This window comes from Lupinus angustifolius, chromosome LG01 (genome assembly GCF_001865875.1).
Source record: "Lupinus angustifolius cultivar Tanjil chromosome LG01, LupAngTanjil_v1.0, whole genome shotgun sequence".
In the NCBI taxonomy this organism is placed as follows: domain Eukaryota; kingdom Viridiplantae; phylum Streptophyta; class Magnoliopsida; order Fabales; family Fabaceae; genus Lupinus; species Lupinus angustifolius.
The window spans coordinates 31840582-31862559 of NC_032009.1; the positions used below are offsets into that span (position 1 = coordinate 31840582).

The following is a 21978-nucleotide window of genomic DNA, read 5'->3' on the forward strand; positions in this document are numbered from 1 at the left end:
ATACATGGATGTAGATGACAAGAAGGTGTTATTGGGTGACTCCTACATTACTGTTGTTGTTGGAATTGATGATGTGGAGCTGAAGTTTACATCTGGGAAGATACAAATTCTTAAAGATGTGATGCACACCCCAAAGATGAGGAAGAATCTAGTATCTGGTTTTCTTCTTAATAATGCTGGTTTTACCCTGACCATAGGAGCATACTTATACACTCTTACTAAGAATGAGGTATTTTTTGGGAAAGGGTACACCACTTATGGCATATTTAAATTAAATGTTGATGTTTCTTTGAATAAAATTTCTAATTCAGTTTATATATTGTGTGATTTTAATATTTGGAATTCTAGAACTTGTCATATTAATAAACGTGTCATTTCAAATTTGAGTAGCTTAGGTTTAATTACAAGTTTATCTAAAAATAATTTTGAAATTTATGAATCATACAGTCAAGCAAATTTTTTAAAATAACCACATAAACCAGTAATACGAGAATTCGAGCCTTTATATTTAATACACTCAACTATATGTGAATTAGATGGAACGTTAACTAGAAATAGTAAATATTATTTTATCACTTTTATTTATGACTGCTCTGATTTTACTTATGTATATCTTATGAAAAATAAAAGTGAAGCGTTTGAAATGTTTAAGTTATATGTAAGTGAAATTGAAAATCAACCCAACCACAAAAATAAAGAATCTCAAAAGTGATAGAGCCACTAAGTATGACTCTAACATGTTTCATGATTTTTATAAATTAAATGATATTATTCATGAATAACTGCATCATATTCACCCAAACTGAATGATAAAGATGAAAGAAAGAATAGAACTTTAACTGAATTAGTTGTAACTATTATGTTAAGTTTTGGCGCAACACACTCTTGGTGAGGTGAACTTTTATTAAATGTATGCTATGTGCTAAATAGAGTCCCCAAGGCTAAAACCAAAATTTCCCCATACGAAATTATTAAGAATAGACAACCAAACTTGTCTTATTTAAGAACTTAGGGTTGCCTGACTTATGTCCGGATACCAGACCCCAAGAATGTGTATTCATTGGGTATGATATAAACATCAAGGCGTGCATGCTTTGTAACCTTAACACAAAAGTGATCATTGAGTCTAACGGCGCATACTTCAATGAAATGAAATTCCCTTTTAAATTGAGGAATAATGGTGGCACAACAACTAGTCACATACCTGTGATTAGTAATAATGATAATAATGATATGTTAGAAATAGAACCTAGAAGAAGTAAGAGGGCAAGGAATGCTAGAGAGTATGGACCTGATTATATGGTCTATATATCGAAAGAGGATCCATCAACCCTCCAAGAAGCTTTGACTTCTTCAGATGCTGATTTGTGGCAAGATACTATAATGATGAGATGAATTTTGTAGAGTCTAACAAGACCTGACATTTGTTAGGTATCAGTAGACAGAACACACCTAGAAGGGGGGGTTGAATAGATGTCGCGGTTACCAATTACCACTTTTTGCACCAAAGCCCTATTCTGGAAAAAACCCTAGTTAATCGATTAACACTCTGTCTTAATCGATTAACTCAGAGAAAACAGCAAGTTGTGAAGTAGCTTATTGCTCAGCCACTCACTGATAATCAGATACAGATAAAGCAAATATACTTGAACAAAATTAAACTCAATATGACAATTTTACAGTATCCAAATTATCAGCTAAAATTAGGCAATATTACAACTTGAAATTAAAGAGACTAAGGATAGAAAGAGCCTACAACAAGGAATTTTATCCTGGTTCATTTGCGGGTCCACTTACAAACTACATCCAGGCCTCCTCTTCTGATCTCAAGAGATTTTCTTCACTAATATTGAAACGTATGTATTTTTACATGCACACTTCCAATACACAAACTTAGATTCCCCCTTATTGAATCCAAGAACCCAATTTCTTGGTTTGACTCACCTAATCACCTAAGAAAACCTTTCTTACAATCTAGCCCTAGCCAAAAAACATTCTAAACTCAAGACCTTTAGTCTAGGTGAAGACTCACTGAATCTCTTTGGTGGTACAACACCAAGAGATGACTTCCCTTATCACAACACAAAAACATTACAAAAAATAGAGTATTATCAAGCACAATGAAGCTCAAAATATCACAATTAAATCTCAGCTAAAAACCCTATACAAGACTCACAAGTAAGCATGAATATGTCTGAGTTAATTGATGTGTGAAAACAAAGAATTTCTATCCTAGAATTCTTCTAAAGAAATAGAAGAATCATGTAAAAGAAGATACTAAATGTTAACACATTGATCACATGCAATTAGATCACAATTAAACCTTAAACATGATACTTTCTCTCACTATGCATTTCTCTCTGCCTAAAATGACACAAATGAGCACGAAAAATATACAACTTAGCAATTCTAAAATGAATGATATGATGTGTGGTGCAATACCTAAAAACACAGTTTATATAGAAAAGCTTTCTGAGACCCAGTTAATCGATTAAGTGCCATTTTAATCGATTAACGGGCTATTGAGAATAACTGATTTCAGTTTTTCAGTTATCTGTTAAAACTGATTTCACGTTAATCGATTAACTCATTCCTTAATCGATTAACTGGCAATAGGCTAATTCGTTCCTGCCTCATCCTCATCTCTAGTTAAATGATAAAAGGTAAACTACCTATATGTTATGCTTATCAACTATACATGTTTTACCACTATATTATGCCTATGATGCACAAATAACATGTATTATTAATGCATGAGCATATAGTAATCTAGATGACATGTCTCATGTAAATGATTTGATTATTTTTAAGACTTATGAGAATTGCACCTAGGTTTACCTAACCTAGACTCAATATCTAAGACACATATCTATGACTCTAAAAATAACTCTTGTAAGACTTAGTCTAGATATGAGATCCTTGGTCCATGGCATGTTGACTTGTTGAGTCATCTTCAAGCTTTCAATGAATCATTGTCTTCATCAAATTATAGGCAATTTAATAGTGCAACACCTTGACACTTGCACTTTCAATCTCCCTTTTTTTGATGATGACAAAATCCACACCAAATATTGTTTTGATGCATAGCTTGATGATGTTATATAATGCATGGTTCTTAATTTCAAAGTTAAAGCACATAGCTGGACAACAGAAGCTGAATATTTATTTACAACCTGCAAGTCACATCAAACAACAAAATAACCTTTCTCCCCCTTTTGACGTTATCAAAAACATAAACGAATTAATCTAGTCAAAAGTAAGAAGAGTTATATAATGAAATCAAAGTTGTAGTCAATTAATTAAATTTGGGGATTCAATTAATTAAGAAGTTGAAGGAAGCTTGAACAAGTGCACATGTTTACACAGTTTTAATCGATTAAGAGTATGCATTTAATCGATTAAAATGACAGAATACAGTAAATGAACAAGGTTAATGGCATGAAAGGTTATACAATTACAAATTTAGCATGGAATGATCAAGCATTATTATTATAACATGTTTATAGCATGCTCAATCAAACATAATAGATGCAGATAACCAGTCATGGTCAAGTACCATTAAATATAATTCATACTATATATGACATAAATATGCATATGATATAGGCAATATAATACAAAATCAGCAACGATTAAAGTGCAATATGATATCATGCATACCAAGTGATAACTGTTCAACAAAAGTAGATGGCAAATATTACAATCCAAACAAAAGCAAAGAGAAAAAATTGTCTCAAGAGTGCAAAACAAAATACTTAGAAATTAGCCAATAGAAGAACTAAACCAAAGGCAACCTAGGGTCTAAGGTCTTCTAATCTAAGGATGCGGAGGAAGGTCTCTGTCATCAGGAACGGTCAGACTACTATCTCCCTGAATGAGTGCTCTCAGCTTCTCAAGTTCTGCACAAAACCTATCATTTTGTGCGTCAACAGTGTTTTGAACAAAGCTCTTCATAGACTGATAGTGGTTATCAATGTAGGTGACCTGACGTTCCTCAAATTGCTCCAAATCTATATGATAAGAATCCGTCAAAGTCTGAAAATGTACATCCATTCTATTATTCAGCCTTTGCTCCATTGCATCCAACTGAGCTAATCCAAATGGTGATACCTGCGATGCTGTTCCAGATGACTCCCCTTGAGTTCTTGCATTAGGATGATCCATTCCTCCCTGATCCTCATCTCTAGATAAGTCCAAGTCCACAATAGTGTTATAATCCTCTTGGTATTGTCAAGTATTTCCATACTTGTAAATACCCATCTTGTGGATCAGACTTTCACGAACCAGGTGATCTTTATCAGAAGACTCCATGATGATGGTATCAGACACATCAATATGCAGATAATTCCACTCGACAAAGTGATAGGTGATATAACCACGGGGGTGGTAACCCGTAGCTCTTTACATAACTTTTGTAACTTCGTTGCTTTTGTATCTCAAATCAAGCCTAAGACCATCAATGAGGCCATTGAGGATATGCACTGGGGTATAACTATGCAAGAAGAGCTAAACCCTTTCGAGCGTAATAATGTATGAGACTTGGTCCCTAAGCCTAAAGAACATCTAGTGCTTGGTACTAGATGGGTCTTTCGTAATAAATTGGATGAATCTGGCTTGACTATTGGAGATAAAGCACGCTTAGTGGCCAAAGGCTACAACCAGGAGGAGGGCATCGATTATGATGAGACTTATGCTCTTGTAGCTAGATTAGTGGCCATTAGGATGCTTCTATCCTTTGCATTGATTATGAATTTTAAGCTTTTTCAAATGGATGTCAAGAGTGCCTTCTTGAATGGCTACATTTAAGAGGAGGTATATGTAGATCAACCTCTCGGCTTCGAAAATTTTAAATATTCGAACCATGTATATAAGCTCAAAAAGGCTTTTTATGGCCTTAAACAAGCTCCCAGAGCTTGGTATGATAGATTGAGCTAATTCCTCTTGGAAAAAAGGATTCGTGAGGGGTATAGTTGATACTACCCTCTTTATTCATAGATTAGATGATCATGTACTATTAGTTCAAATATATGTTGATGATATTATCTTCGGCTCTACTAATGACATTCTTTGTAAAGAATTTTCTGAGATGATGCAGGGTGAATTTGAGATGTCGATGATGGGTGAGCTGACCTTCTTTCTTGGGCTTCAAATTAAACAAATGAAAAGTGACATCTTCATTCATCAATCGAAGTACTACAAGGAGCTACTAACTAAGTTCGATATGGACAAGTTTAAAGAGGCTTCAACACCTATGGCATCCGCATGCTATCTAGACAAAGATAAAAATGGAAAGGCAATCGAGGTAACCAAATATCGTGGGATTATCGAATCTTTATTGTACTTAATTGTGAGTCACCCTGATATTATGTTAAGTGTTTGTGTGTGTACTAGATTTCAAGCATGTCCTAAAGATTCACATTATATTGTTGTTAAACGGACCCTGTGATATTTAAAAGGAACAACTAATATGGGATTATGGTATCCTAGGGATACCTCATTATCCTTGGTAGGATATTCCGATTCTGATTTTGCGGGATGTAAGTTGGATCGGAAGAGCACTAGTGGGACTTGTTATTTACTTGGTAGTTCCTTAGTTGCATGACACATTAAAAAGCAAGCATGTGTTGCTTTGTCCACCACCAAAGTGGAATACATTGCCGCCAGTGTGTGTTGCGCTCAAATCCTTTGGATGAAGCAGCAACTTAAGGACTTTGGACTTAATCTAGAAAAGATTCCTATAAAATTTGATAATACAAGTGTCATAAACCTATCCAAGAATCCTGTTTTGCATTCTAGAACCAAGCATATAGAAATTAGACATCATTTCTTGCATGGCCATGTACAAAAAGACGATTGTGTGCTTGAATTTGTTGAAACTACTAAGCAAGTGGTTGATATTTTCACCAAGCCTCTCTCACGAGATAATTTCTATGTTACTTTGAAGAGAACTTGGAATCCTTAATAAAAATTATCTTGATTAAAATCATCTAAAATGTTATTATATGCTTCGTATGATTAATGTCTTATATGCTTCAAAATGTATAATTGTTGTGAATGCCTTATATTCCTATTATGATTCATGATCTTGTATGATAAGTTGTATATGTATATATGTTTGAGTAAAAATTGCTTGATATAATGTTAGAAATCTATGCATGCTTTTAAAACCAAAAAACCTCTTGATTCTACAAGTTTGATGCCAATTAATCGATTAACCATATTTCTTAATCGATTAAATGAGTTCCATGAGAAAACATTTTATTTTTCAAAATAGTTAATCGATTAACTTTTTACTTTAATCGATTACCTGAGCTCATTCCTTTGAAAATCTGGAATTTTTAACTATGATTAATCGATTAAATACACCTCTTAGTCGATTAACGACAGCATATAAACTAGAATCAGTAGCTTTTTTGTCATTTTTACAAACTCTCTCTTCCTCCTTTTCTCTGAAAATCTCAAAAGCAAACAACAAATTCGATTTCTTAGCTTGAAGAAGAATTAAACCTCACCTTTACCCACTTTGCACCTCATTTCATCCCATCTTTCTCTCATTTTTTTCCCAAGGAATCCCATTCCCAATTCCAAACCCTAAGTTAGGTTCCCTCCCTTAACCTTCTTCACTCACGGTTTTTGCTTCAAAAATGGAAAGAGGTCATTCGAATAGGTTCAAGACAACTGCTCATCGCATTCATAAGCCTCCTACTGTCTCATCTTCAAATCCGAATGTGAGGCAAGACAGAGGAGATCCTTATTACTCTCTCATTCTTCAAGAGACTCGGTTGTCCATGTTTCAGGGAAGGAAACCCACTTACATCAGGTATATTGATCTAACCTGGATGGCGGAACAGGATTTTGAGTTTCTGCAAGGTATGGAAGCTGAGGGAGCTATAATGTTTTTGGAATTGATGGGTAATATGTACCCCGCGTTGATTAGGGAATTTATGCCAACTTCCGATATAAGGATGGCAAATATTGGTGGATGATTTCTGGAAATTTATTTGAGTTGGATAGTGATATTTTCATGAACGTGGGTGGCTTATCCAGAACTGGTGCTAACCTAGGTGATTGTGAATGGCTTAAGGATTTCGATACTGCTGAGGTTTACAAATCATGTCTGAGAGGTCCCCATTTGTATGTCCAGGGAGAACTGACCAAAGCTGGTTCACTATCTGTTGAGAATAGATTGCTTCACTATTTGATTGTGTACATCTTGATTCAAAGGAACACTAGTCACACACAACCTACTATTAATGATCTAAAATTCATGTATGCCGTGAAGGAGAATATAATGATTAATTGGCCTGAAGAGATCCTGAAGGTCATGTATAATGTCTCTACATTGCAATCCAAGTTGTTGCCCTATAGTGTGTTCATCTCGAGGATTATTGACTATCTGCATATTGACGTATCTGACACCATCGTTACAAGGACTTCTGAGAAAGATCACCTTGTTGGTGAAAGCTTAATCCAAAAAATGGGTATCTATAAGTATGGAAGTACTTGGCAATACCAAGAAGATTTTACTAATGCTAATGTGGATGTATCAGATGATGAAGATCAGGCTGGACCAGATCAGCCTAATGCAGGAACTCAAGGGGAGCAAACTAGAAACGCGCCGCAGGAACCATCCTTTGGATTAGCTCAGCTGGATGTTATGGAGCAAAGGTTGAATGATAGAATGGATCTACATTTTCAGTCTCTGAAAGACTCCTACCATGCAGATTTGGAGCACTTTGAGGAACGTCAGGTCGCCTACATTGATAACCACTATTAGGCTATGAGGAGCTTCGTTCAGAACACTACTGAGGCACAGAACGAGAGATTTTGTGCAGAATTTGAGAAGGTTGAGATTCCTCATCAAGGGTGATAGTAGTATGACCGTTCCTGATGACAGAGATCTTCCTCCGCATCCCTAGATAAGAAGACCTTAGACCCTAGGATTGCCTTAGACTTAGTTCTTCTATATGGCTAATTTTCAGGATTATTGCTGCTTTGTATTTTTGAGACATATTTTCTCTATGCTTTTTGAGTTGTAACTCTAACTATCTAATTTTGTTGAATTTCTATGACTTGATATGCATGTCATTTGAACTTAAACCGTTACTATTTTGGTTTCAATTTGCTTACATAACATGCTTATCTATGTCAAATACAGTATGAATATATGTTTAATGGTACTTGATCATGTTTGGTTATATGTATCTCTTATGTTTGATTGAGCCTACTATTTGAATGTTATAATAAAAATGCTTGATCATTCCATGCTTGATTAGTTCATATATAAACTTCCATGCCATTAAATCTGTCCTATTGTTGTATTTTGTTGTTTTAATCGATTAACCTATTTTCTTAATCGATTAAATGCTGATAAATGTGTGCACTTCTTCAATTCTTTCATCAAATGGTTAATTACTTACACTCCTAATGTTAATAGATTAGTTACAATTTGAGTTCACTTAATATCTCTTCTTACTTTTGACCAACATTTCATTTAGTTTATCTTTTTGATAATGTCAAAGGGGGGAGAAATGTTGTTTTGTTGTTTAATGTGTGCAGGTTGTAAATAATATTCAGCTTCCGTTGTCTAGCTATGCGCTTTAACTTTGAAATCAACAACCATGCATTTTGTGACCATCTTCAAGCTATGCATCAAAACAAAATTTGGTGTTGAGTTTGTCATCATCAAAAAGGGGGAGATTGAAAGTGCAAAGTGTCAAGATAGCACTTAGCTTGCATATGTTTTGAAGAATACTAAAAAATTAGTGAAAGCTTAAAGATAAATCAACATGCCAAAGATTCAAGAGCTTCATGTCTAAACTAGAGTCTTAGATATGTGTTTTAGTTATTGAGTCTGGGTTAGGTAAACCTATATGCAAAGCTCACAAGTTCTAAAGAATATCATATCATTTGCATGAGATATGCCATCTAGCTTATTATATGTTCATGCATTAATCATACATGTTATTTGTGCATTTTAGGCATAACATAATGGTAAAACATGTATAGTTGATAAGCATAACATATAGGTAGTTAACCATTTAATATCTTAACTGAAAATATGTCAGTTAATTGATTAATACAGCTTTAATCGATTAACGAGAAAATAGTTTTAACAATTTCAACAGATAACTGAAAAAAGATTTCAGTTATTCTCAAACAACTCGTTCATTGATTAACATGCTACATAATCGATTAACTGGGCATTTAACAGCTTTTCTATATAAACTGTTTTTCAACGAATTTCATATACGATTTTAGATCTTTCATTCACTCAGTTTAGAATTGCTAAGTTGCATATTTTCATGTTCAATGTATGTCATATAGGCAGAGAGAAATGCATGTGAGATTAGAGTGAGATAGTATCATGCTTAGGGATTAACATGTCATCCATTGCATATTATCAAATATGTTCATCATTCTATCTTCTTGCATGATTCTTTCATTACTATTTAGAGATTTCTTAAGGGTAGAAATTGCATGTTCTTCATGATTCTGATCTTATACATATTCTTGGTAATAAAGATATTTGTATAGGGTTTTAAGATTGTTCTTGATGGTAACATTTAAGCCTTTTAGTGCTTCACATTACTCTGTTTTTGTTGTATTTTGTGAAACAAGAAAAGTCGTCTCCTGGTGTCGTACCACAAACGAGTTACAAAGAGTCTTCACCGAGACTTGGAGGTCTTGAGTTTAGAACATTCTCTTGGCTGGGCTGGATCGTAAGAAAGGTTTTCCTAGGCGATTGGTAAGGTCAAACCAAGGTAGGGATTCTGGGAATTCAAGAAGGTAGTGTTCAAGGTCTTGTAATTGGAAGTGTGTATGTAAGATACATTGGCTTCAAATTTAGTGAAGAAAATCTCCCAGATCAGAGGGGAGGACTGGATGTAGTTTTGCAGTGGACCGTAAATTGAACCAGTATAAAAACCTTGTTGCAGGTTGTTTCTATCCCTTATCTTTTCACTGTTTTAACTAGCTTTTAATTGCCTATTGTAGCTGATAATTTGGATATAATAATACTGCCATATAAAGATCATTTATGTTTAAATATATCTGCTATATCATTTTTTTATAATCTGTAATTGGCTGTGTAATTGAGCCATTCGACAACTGTCTGTTAATTGTGGTTTATTCAATTAAGGCAGTCCTTTAATCGATTAACTCGGTGATTTTCCAGAATAGGGCTTTGGTGCCAATAGCGGTATTTGGGAACCCAACCCCTATTCAACCCCCCTTCTAGGTGTATTCTGTCACTGATACCTAACAATAAATTCTCTATTTTTTTACATCAATTAACTCATACATATTCATGCTTACTTGTAAGTCTTGTATAGGGTTTTTAGCTGAGATTTAATTGTGATATTTTCAGCTATATTGTGCTTGATAATACTCTGCTTTTTTATACTGTTTTTGTGTTGTAATAAGGGAAGTCGTCTCTTGGTGTCGTACCACCAAAGAGACTAAGTGAGTCTTCACCAAGACTTAGAAGTCTTGAGTTTAGAACGTTTCTTGGTTGGGGCTAGATCGTAAGAAATGTTTTCTTAGGCGATTAGGTTAGTCAAACCAAGAAATTGGGTTCTTGGATTCAAGAAGGGAGCATCTAAGTTTGTGAATTGGAAGTGTGCATGTAAAAATACATTCTTTTCAATATTAGTGAAGAAAATCTCCCGAGATCAGAAGGGGAGGCCCAGATGTAGTTTGCAAGTGGACTCGCAAACGAACCAGGACAAAATTCCTTGTTGTAGGCTCTTTCTATCCTTAATCTCTTCAACTTCAAGTTGTAATATTGCCCAATTTTAGTTGATAATTTGGATATTGTAAAATTGTCATATTGAGTTTAATTTTGTTCAAGTATATTTGCTTTATCTGTATCTGATTATCGGTGAGTGGCTGAGCAATAAGCCACTTCACAACTTGCTATTTTCTGTGAGTTAATCGATTAAGACAAAGTGTTAATCAATTAACTGAGGCTTTTTCCAGAATAGGGCTTCGGTACAAAAAGCGGTAATTTGTAACCACGACACCTATTCAACCCCTCCTTATAGGTGTGTTCTGTTCACTGATACTTAAAAGGTGGTATCAAAGCTAGTACGACGTGCTAGCTCAACTGCATACGCATTATCCTTAAGGGAAAACAAATGGGTTCCACCAACCCCTTTGGCGGTGATGGCGCATCCATTAACCGCCCTCCCGTATTCAGTGGCGAGGGATACGCCTACTAGAAAGTCCGAATGAAGATATTCATTGAAGCCATTGACTCAAATATTTGAGAATCCGTAGTCAAAGGGCCTTTCGTCCCAATGCATTTAGTGGACGATGAACCGAAAGAAAAGCCTAAGAGTCTATGGACCGATGATGAACGTAAAAAGGTTCAATACAACCTACTTGCTAAAAACATCACCACATCGGCCTTATCATATGATGAATTCTTTTGGGTTTCGCAATGTCAAAGTGCCCAAGAAATATGGGACACTTTACAAGTGACTTACGAAGGCACTAGCGAAGTCAAGTGTGCCAGGATGAATGCCGTGACACATGAGTATGAGCTTTTTCGTATGTTGCTAAGTGAATCTATCGGTGACATGCAAAAGCGATTCACACATATAGTAAACCATTTAGTTTCTCTATATAGATGTTTTACCAAAGGAGAATTAACTAATAAAGTTTTGCATTGTCTTGATAGGAGAAGGCAACCTAAAGTAACATCTATCATGGAATCCAAGGACCTTGACTCCATGCCTTTGGCAACATTATTTGGAATGACTCAAGAGCACGAGTGATGAGAACCTCTTCAGGAGATCCTTTTTACAACAATCTATCTTGTTTGGTGCAATGAACCCACAGTTTCAGTGGTTCTTTTGATGGTGAATGTTTAGGCCGAATGGAAATTATTTTGGATAAAAGAAGATGGTTAAGGTATGGAGATGAAGGCGCCACAACAAAGATGTTGATAAGCCAGGTGCTATTCGCCACAAGAACGTGGTTCTTGATAAGAATTTGTAATCTTGGTTCAGCCAAGAAGTTAGGAGAAGACACTCTCACACAAAAAGGAATAACCTTGTATTTTCACACGAAATCAAACTTAGTTTATTCAATACGTGAGTATTACACTTATAGGCCATTTCATGGTTAGCCAATTAGTTCCAACCGAAATTCTAAGTATTTCAAATTACACAAATGATATTTTGAATTTCCATGACAAAGCCTTAATTTCTAAATCTTGGAATCATTGTCTTTGATGATAATTCGGCCACTTGAGTCTTCCATGAAGTAATTGCTTCCATGATCAATGTGTATGTTAAATGCCTTGCACGAATTCTCACTTGGTTGATTCATGAATGCATTAATTCCCTTTGGACGGCCACCTTTCAATGTTAAATGCCTTGCACGAATATTTGGTTGATTCATGAATGTATTAACCCATTGGACGGCCACTTTGCCATGTTTAAATGCCTTGCACAATACTTGGTATGAATGTGGGTGGCAACTTAATTAATTCTTCATGATTCCATGTTGATTGCACGAATCACTTGGAATGAATGTGGGCGGCAACTTAATTCTTTGTGAAGGCTTTATGATGGGTGGCAATTGAATTCAAAGTTTGGACGGCACAATTAAGTTGGACGGCACCTTCAAGCTTGATGAATGCTTGCACGAAATTTGTCCAAGCCATCTTGACCACATTGAATGCTATTCAAGGAATTCATTTATTCTGAAATTTAAGAAACACAAGACAAATTAAATGCTTCATGAACCATCTTAGGACATAATAAATATGTCCTAGCTATCCTTAGAACATGGCCATGCCCTACATAAGAGGGTTGGGAATTATTTTCCCCACTTTGGCCCATATGCAAAGTCACATAATAAATGAAGTGGGGACTCCCTTGAATTGAACGTGGAGCATTCATCATGATCCAATTTTGGCTCATTTGGGTTCACATCAACGAGATGGAGCTTGGTTGCTTGACGATGTATGAGGAATCAGATCGCAAAAATAAAAGCATATATCTTAAAGCAACAACATCTCAACCTATTGAAGATAAAGAAGACGTTGAGTCTGATTCAGACATTGGTGATGAAAAATTAAGCCTTCTTGTACGAAAAATCGGAAAATTCTTAAAGAAATGAGGCTTTAAATGTTTTCCGAAGAAAGATACGCGTGAGTCAATAAGAAAAGGCAAAGGTAACAAAGAGCAAAGAGCGTTTCACCTTCCACGAATGTGGTAAGCCAGGACACATGAGGTTTCAATGTCCAACTTACCTCAAGAAAGTTCATTCGGAAAAGAGCACTCCTCGGGATTTCAAGTCAAAGAAAGCCTACATAGTCTGGGATGTACTAGAGGAGGATACGACATCAAGCACCACAGATGAAGAGGAGACCGCCAAGCTATGCTTAATGACCAGAACAAATGAAGCTTGCGACTCAGATTCAAAAGAGCTAAACAATGAGGTTTACCCTAACACCTCATCTTCTTCCGATGATGATTCACCTCCTTATGAGGACTTATATAATACTTATGTCGAATTGCATGAAGAATTAAAAAAAATAGCTAGTATTAGTTCTGATAGAAAGTGGGTAATCCTTCTAAATGAGAAGAAAATAGTTTTGTCACAAAAAAAAAATAGATGAGCTAAAACTTGAAAATGAAACTTTAGATCTAATATTTTCTTGTAATGCATATAATTGCTCTAATGAATCAACTGTCTGTGAATCTTGCGAGACTTTGAACTAATCCTAACTAATTTCTTCAATTCATCATGCAATTCGACATACGCATTATACAAATCCTCGTAAGGAGGAGAATCATCAAATAAAGTAGATGAGGTGTCAGAATATACCTCGCTATTTACCTCTTTCGAATTTGAACAACAAGCATCATCTGTTCTCGTCATTAACCATAGCTTTGCTATCTCCTCTTCATCTGAGGTGCTAGATGGCGTGTCCTCCTCTATTACATCCCATACTATATAGGCTTTCTTTGAATTGAAGTCCCGAGAAGTGCTCTTATCTGAATCAACCTTCTTGAGGTAAGTGGGACATTGGAACCTCATATGTCCTGGCTTACCACATTCATGACAAGTGAAGCGCTCTTTACTCTTGTCTCTTCTTGTCAACTCACGCGCTTCTTTCTTTTGGAAACATTTGATGCCTTCTTTCTTTAGGAATTTCCCAAATTTTCATATGAGAATGCTCAAAGTTTCATCATCTATTTCTGAATTAGATTCATCTTCTTATATTTCTTTTGTAGATTGAGACATTGTTGCCAGTAGAGATATACTTTTCTTTTTACGGTCTGATTCTTCGTGCATAGTCAGGCGTCCAAGCTCCATTTCATGCTCTTGAAGTTTTACAAACAATGTCGCCAAAGGCATGGAGTCAAGATCCTTGGATTCCATGATCGCTGTTACTTTTGGTTGTAATCTCATGTCAAGACAGCGTAAAACTTTGTTAGTTAGCTCTCCTTTGGTAAAAAAGCAACTAAATGGTTAAATATAAGAGTGAATCGCTTTTGCATGTCACCGATAGATTCACTCGGTAACATACGAAACAAATCATATTCATGTATCAGAGCATTCACTCTGACACGGTTGACTTCGCTAGTGCCTTCGTGAGTCACTTGTAAAGTGTCCCATATTTCTTTTGCACTTTGGCACTGCGACACCCGAAAGAACTCATTATAAGATAGGACCGATGTGATGATATTTTTAGCACGCAGGTTATACTGAACCTTTTTGCGTTCATCATCTGTCCATAGACTTTTCGGTTCATTGTCCACTAGATTGTGTGGAACGAAGGGCCCGTGGACTACGGATTCCCAAATATCCGAGTCGATGGCCTCTATAAAGATCTTCATGCGAACTTTCCAGTAGGCATATCCTTCGCCATTGAATATGGGAGGGTGATTAATGGATGCACCATCACCGCCAAAAGGGTTGGTGGAACCCATTTATATTCCCTTAAGGATCACGCGGATATAGTTGAGCTAGCACGTCGTACTAGCTCTGATACCACTTGTTAGGTATCAGTCGTTACTACCTAGAAGGGGAGGGGGTTGAATAGGTATCGCAGTTCTTGTTAATCGATTAAAGTTGTATTTAATCGATTAACTGACATATTTTCAGTTGAGATATTAAATGGTAAACTACCTATATGTTATGCTTATCAACTATACATGTTTTACCATTATGTTATGCCTAAAATTCAAAAATAACATGTATGATTAATGCATGAACATATAATAAGCTAGATGGCATGTCTCATGCAAATGATATGATAGTTTTTAGAACTTGAGAGATTTGCATCTAGGTTTACCTAACCTAGACTCTAAAACTAAGACACATATCTAAGACTCTAGTCTAGACATGAAGCTCTTGAATCTTTGGCATGATGATTTGTTGAGTTATCTTTAAGCTTTCACTAAGTTCTTTGTCTTCATCAAAACATACGCAAGCTAAGTGTTATCTTGACACTTTGCACTTTCACACACAAACAAAATCCCTCCAAGCACACGCGCGCGCACCACCACCACCTCCTCCTTCGTCGTCCAGCTTGCCAGTTCGGGCTTAGGCTTGAGCCCAACATTCTTTTTAAATAAACTTTTATTTTTTTCATTTTATTTTATGCTTATGAGCTTGGACCGTGTGTTGACCAAGTCAACACGCGCGTGCCACACATATGAGACTAAGTCCACACGATTGGAGAGTGGAATAGTGATCCGCGTGGAGAATTTTCTCAGCCGTCAGATCATGTAGTTGTTTCGGATTTGACCATATTTTTGGGTCGTCGGATGAAAGAGCCGTTGGAGGCCTCAGGCTATAAATATAGGTCTTCTCCCTTCAAAATTCTCGTCCCAAGTAGAAGGCATTTACCTCTCAACTTTTCTTTATCCCCCATAATATTGCACTAACGCATTTCTGGCACCTTCTCTCTCTTTCTTTCTGTGACACTCGAGAATTAGCACAAGCAACCAAAGTAGGAATTTCAAGAACTGACACTAGTAGTCTATATTGTGGGAAAAGAATTGGCACAGGTAGTCATATTGAGAGAATTCGAGAATTGACACTGGTAGCCATATTATGGGTGTATTCGAGAGTGATTCTTATAGTGCAATAAGAAATCATATAACAGAGAACTGATCTGTTTTATCATGAGGACGACGTGGTTAATAGTCTGCTTGCACAATTTTAGCAGTACCACGAAACATCTTAAAGGGAGCGGTTTGGTCGTGACTTAGCCAGTAAGAATTATTTCATGTCATTCAGAATTGTTACGAGTTAAGCAAACATCAAATTCTATTGATAAAAGCAAGTTGCATATACAATCCCCCACCCCTCAAAAAAAATGATTCTTATAGTTTATATTTTATTAAATTAATATTTTATATATACATCTATTTAAAAGCACACTAGCCAATTGCTAATTCATTTTTACTCTAATTTTTTAAGTGTTTAAATATATCCAACAATAGAGTTGTTGGCAAGTAAATACAATTACGGTGGTCCCTCAATAATGCTCAAGCTTCAAGTACAATATTTTAAGGTTCCAGAATACATTACAATATAAAATAAATTTATACGATTTTTAAATCAGCGATACTATTCTAAATTTGGTTTTGTAATTATACTTTGCATATCTATTTTTTATAATCAAAGAAAAACCATTGATGAAAAACATAACATATATGCTTCAAAGATTCAATTTGATTTTGCATAATTATTTGTTAGGTGTCAGGTTAGTTGTTTAGCTCAATGCCCAAGACATAAAGGTTAAAACAGAATAATGAGTCTTCCATTGATGACTTTCAGAGCATCACTCATACAAAGGTTGATACATTCTCTTTGACATATATGAGGGGATGTCTATAAAAATTATGAAAAACTGGCAAGAGTATATGTGAACACATCCTTTCGATCATTGTTGCCAGCAAATTTTCTTTAATAGGCGATTATAAATGCACGAATGTAAATTTAAATTATATATGTAACTCTTGATAGTGAAAATTAACCAAGTTTAAAATTGCTTTATCAATGGGAATAAATAATCATCTTATAAACATTCCACAAGGTTCAAGATCTGCTTTCAATGAAGAAAAAGACTGAAGACCTTAACGAAACTTGTGAAAAGTTTCACATAAAGATAAAGATATCAAGAGTATTAGTTACTACTCTCGAAGTGTTGGTTAGTTTTTATTTTGAATTCAAAATAATGTAATAAGTGTCGAATACAACTTTTAGCCTTATTTTGAATTTTAGCGTTACAAATGTCCTAATGTTAGGCCAACAACTTTTCTTGTAATTGCATATAAACTCTAGTTCCTTTGATGTAATAATGGTTGGACATATGATTCCTAACTTCTTATCATTCGGATGAACAAAAACATCAAGTAATCCTCCTACTTTTCATTCAATGCAAAATTTTATATTCTTACTTCATCATTCCAGTCCATTCAAATTATTGTCAAACTTTTAATTCCAGTGCAATTTTCTTTTCAGTTCCTTTCAATGTCAGTCTTTTTTTTTTTGCAATTTAATTTTAATTTCAGCCATTTTAAATTTTCTAGAATTCTTTGCTTTCAAGTACACGTTCTTCATTTAAAATTTTTTGTAAGAAACTTGTTAAATAAGAACATCACAAAACCTTGTCAAAGTCATAAAAAACATATTAATATGAAAGATATCGCAAATTTAGACTTGGTTAATTTTCACTATCAAGAGTTACATATTCGATTAAAATTTACATTCGTACATTTATAATCGCGTATTAAAGAAAATTTGCTGGCAACAATGATCGAATTTAATCTTTTTATGAAATGTCTATGGCGATTTACCAACCCCCTGACCAAAATTTAAGGAGTAATAAAATAGCACATGTTCGCAAAAAAGAAAAGTAATATCTGCAAACAATGTAATAGAGAAGAAGCTCTTACATATAATTTAAGAAGCACCTATTTATATTATTGAGTAAATTACATTGATATTCCCTAAGTTTTAGTGAAATTATATAAATTATCCCTCACTTTTTTACACTTGCACAAACATCCCCTAATTTTTATACTTTCATTACACTAATCACACTACCTAAGAAATAAGTGTAATATTTTAAACAAAAAATGTGATAAATGCAATTAAGTTAAACAAAACATGATATATTGTGGAGACAAGTCCAAATAATATATGAGTCAATATCTTTTTATTATTTTTGGTTTGTTACACTATATTATAAGTGCGATTTAAACAATATTTCTTTAGAATTGTTGATACATTTTGTAACAAAAAATAATAAAAAGATATTGACTCATATATTATTTGGACTTGTCTACACAATATATCATATTTTGTTTAACTTAATTGCATTTATCACATTTTTTGTTTAAAAGATTACACTTATTTCTTATGCATGGGTGATCAGTGTAATGAAAGTATAAAAACTAAAAACTATAAGAGGTTTGTGTAGGTGTAGAAAAGTGAGGGGTGATTTGTATAATTTCACTAAAACTCAGGGGGTGTCAGTATAATTTACTTTATATTATCTGTAAGCATTATAAGCTTATAACGCTGTTTGAGTTCACCCTTTGAGTTCACCCTTTCATTTTTTAAATGATTATTTTTATTCAAATATTGTTCTTTTATTGCTTTAAAGATTTTTTATTAACAATTTTAACATATTTCATATATAGAAAATTATATATTCTTCTATAAAACCTCTTACCTACATAAACTCTTGAGAGATATATACTATGAACATCCAAATTTTCTAACCCAATTTGGCAAAGAATAAAATACAAGATGCATTCTAATCATTTTTGTGGCTGTATGTTAGCATTAAAGCCCAACTTGAAAGAAGAAGGATGAATAATTGAGCCAAATGTAGAAAACCAAACACCTTTCCTTTTATAGTAGTTTTTTGAATTTCTATTTTATCAGTTTCTATTTTATGGCAAACCAATTGATAAACCCCATTCTTGATTCATCTGGCCTCTACTATATGAATCTCAATGAGAATCTAGGAACGACTCTGGTTTCCACACTCCTCAATGGCGAGAACTATCATGCATGATCTCGTGCCATATTCATGGCACTTGAAACCAAAAACAAAACGCACTTCATTGATGGAACCCTATCGAGACCACCCCCTCATGATCCAACATTCAATACTCCGAAAAGATGCAACAATCTTGTTGTATCTTGGCTAACCCAATCCATTAATCCATCCATTGTCCAAAGTGTTCTATGGATGCAAAATGCCCAAGAGATCTAGGATGACCTTCGTGAAAGATACCATTATGGTGATTTCTTTCGCATTTCTGAGTTGATTGGTGAAATTCACTAAATCAAACATGGAAATTTATCCATCAGTAAATTCTTCACCAAGATAAAAGGACTATGTCAATACCTTGATGATTATATGCCCATTCCTCCATGCCATTGTGAAGTCAGTTGCACCTCAATACCAATGGTCAAGAACTATATAGAGAATTGTTAGGTCCCACAGGGCTCTACCACTCACCTAGAAGGGGTGAATAGGTGATACGGTACACAATTACCGTCGCTCGATAAACATGAAAATTATACAAATTAACATACTGTTTTATTAATTAAAGATAAACTTAATCGATTAAATTATCTGCAGTTAATTGATTATGTAACTCACTTAGTCGATTAACTGGTTCAATTACAACATAAGCAGAATTTTTTCGGTCATCCAAGATTACCAAGATTCAACCAAACTTACATGCAATTATATAAACAATTAAGAACAATAAATGCACTACACAGAATATGCAAATATCAGAGAATTATATGCATGTCAAGTTAAGCAAATCAAGTAACGCGGAAATGTAAAAAGATAAGGGAAAGAAGACGAAGACTCGACTTTTTATCCTGGTTCGTTTGCTGTCTACTGCAAACTACATCCAGGCCTCCGCTTCTGATCTTGGGAGATTTTATCTTCGCTATGGAATCTTCAATGTTTCTTACAAGCACAATTCCAATACAAGAATCAAGATGCTCATTTCTTGGATCTTAAACCCCACTTTCTTGGTTTGAATATTCTAATCGCCTACGAAAACATTTCTTACGATCTAGCCTCAGCCAAGAAAAATGCTTACAACCAAGACCTCATGCTTCTCGCGAAGACACGTACCTAACCGCAGCTAGGGTTTTCCCAAACCTATTCTCTTTCTTTGGTGATACAACACACCAAGAGAATGTGTTATTGCCTAAGTCCAATAATAATTCTTCAAGTACATATGCACCTCAATGTGCAGATTATACAATCTTCTACGAATCTAAGAACCCCTAAAAGATCTCACTAATACAGAAAATACAATGCGTGAGATGCAGGTTTCTTATTCATAGATTTGACAATGAAAGCTCAACGAGTATCTTGAAAAGATTCACCATTTTCTTTTCTTGAAAGAACACTTAGAAAATCTTTCCTAATGATATGAAAGTTTGAGCTCTAGATTTTCTCAATAATTTGTAAACTCTATGTTTTCGGAAAGTGTGTTCTAACCCTCTGAATTTTTCTCAAAGTTAAGTTATGAACCTATATGAAAAACTTGGGTTAATATATTGTTATGTTTTTAACTGCAGTTAATCGATTATGTTGAGCCTCAATCGATTAATGGGTTTCTTCAAAATAATAGAAAACAGAAACATTTATCAGCTTAATCGATTAACTCATCATTTAATCGATTAACGTGTTCAGCTCAAGGGGTAATTGATTAACACAACTGTTAATTGATTGACGGTTTTCTAAAACACATTTTAAATGATGAATGAACCTCCTACACGATTTATAACATAATGATGATGCAGCATGATTTAAAAATACTTTTTTTTTAATGCATTCAAAACATATGATCATGTATGTATGTATGTATGTATGTATGTATGTATGTGCATGTAAATCATGTATGTATACATGTGCATGTAAATCATGTATATATGTGAGTCTCATTTTAGATATGATTGATTTTAGTTTGTGAGACTTTCATTGGGGTTCATCCTAGCCTAGACTCTTACTAAGCAAGCAACTTAGGATCTAATAAAGATATAAACAATACTTAAACCCTAGAACTTCTTTTGTATGTTTTGCCTTGTATACTCTTGAGTCTTGACTTTAGTTTATACTTTGTTGTTTGTTGATTTGCTCATCTTCTCAAGTTTGTCCTTCAATATTTATGCATGTTGTCAATCCTTTGCCTTCTTCACTCTTTTGACTTTATCAACCTTTGTGTGTCCTTTGTCTTCATCAAAACATTATGTGATGCATGCTTGCCTCTTCAATCTTGCATTCATGCATGCTTACATCTTCAATCTCCCCCTTTTTGATGATGACAAACACTTGTTGACATATGACATACACTTGTTGACATATGACATACACTTGTTGACATATGACATACACTTGTTGACATATGACATACACTTGTTGACATATGACATACACTTGTTGACATATGACATACACTTGTTGACATTTGTTAACAACTTGTTGGATCTAACAATTCTTTGTTGGATTTTCTTGATGACAATGAAATTGTTTTGCCTTGTTCTTGTAAGTTGATGCGTGTATCTCCATCTTGCTCTTGCTCTTGCTCCCCCTCAATTTGAGCATTGGGTAATTCATTCTTTTTCGTAGCGGAAGCCTCAAATTATTTTTTCTTGTAAGCCCTGCAAAACATAAACAACAACATTTCTTCCCTTTTTGGCATGATCAAAAAGTAAAGTCATATCTGACAGTATATTGCCAAAAGAAAGAACAAATAGTGCAATTTTACTAGAGTTAATCGATTATATCTTATTCAATTTTGCCCAAACTTGCATTTTATATACTCGTTAATCGATTATGACCTACTATTATTCGATTAAAACAACTGATCTGGTAGAAAAACGTGTAGGCTACATGTTATTGGCAGAATGCTTATACACTTTGATTGTTAGTGATTTCATGCACTTGTTTTGGTATAT

General features: G+C 34.6%; 1 long non-coding RNA gene across 1 annotated transcript; it reads left to right on the forward strand.

Annotated features, from left to right (window-relative positions):
• Positions 1575-16275, forward strand: LOC109343103. The gene is made up of 3 exons (XR_002107164.1): positions 1575-1586; positions 7874-7875; positions 16157-16275. It is a non-coding gene; the product is annotated as an uncharacterized LOC109343103 (long non-coding RNA).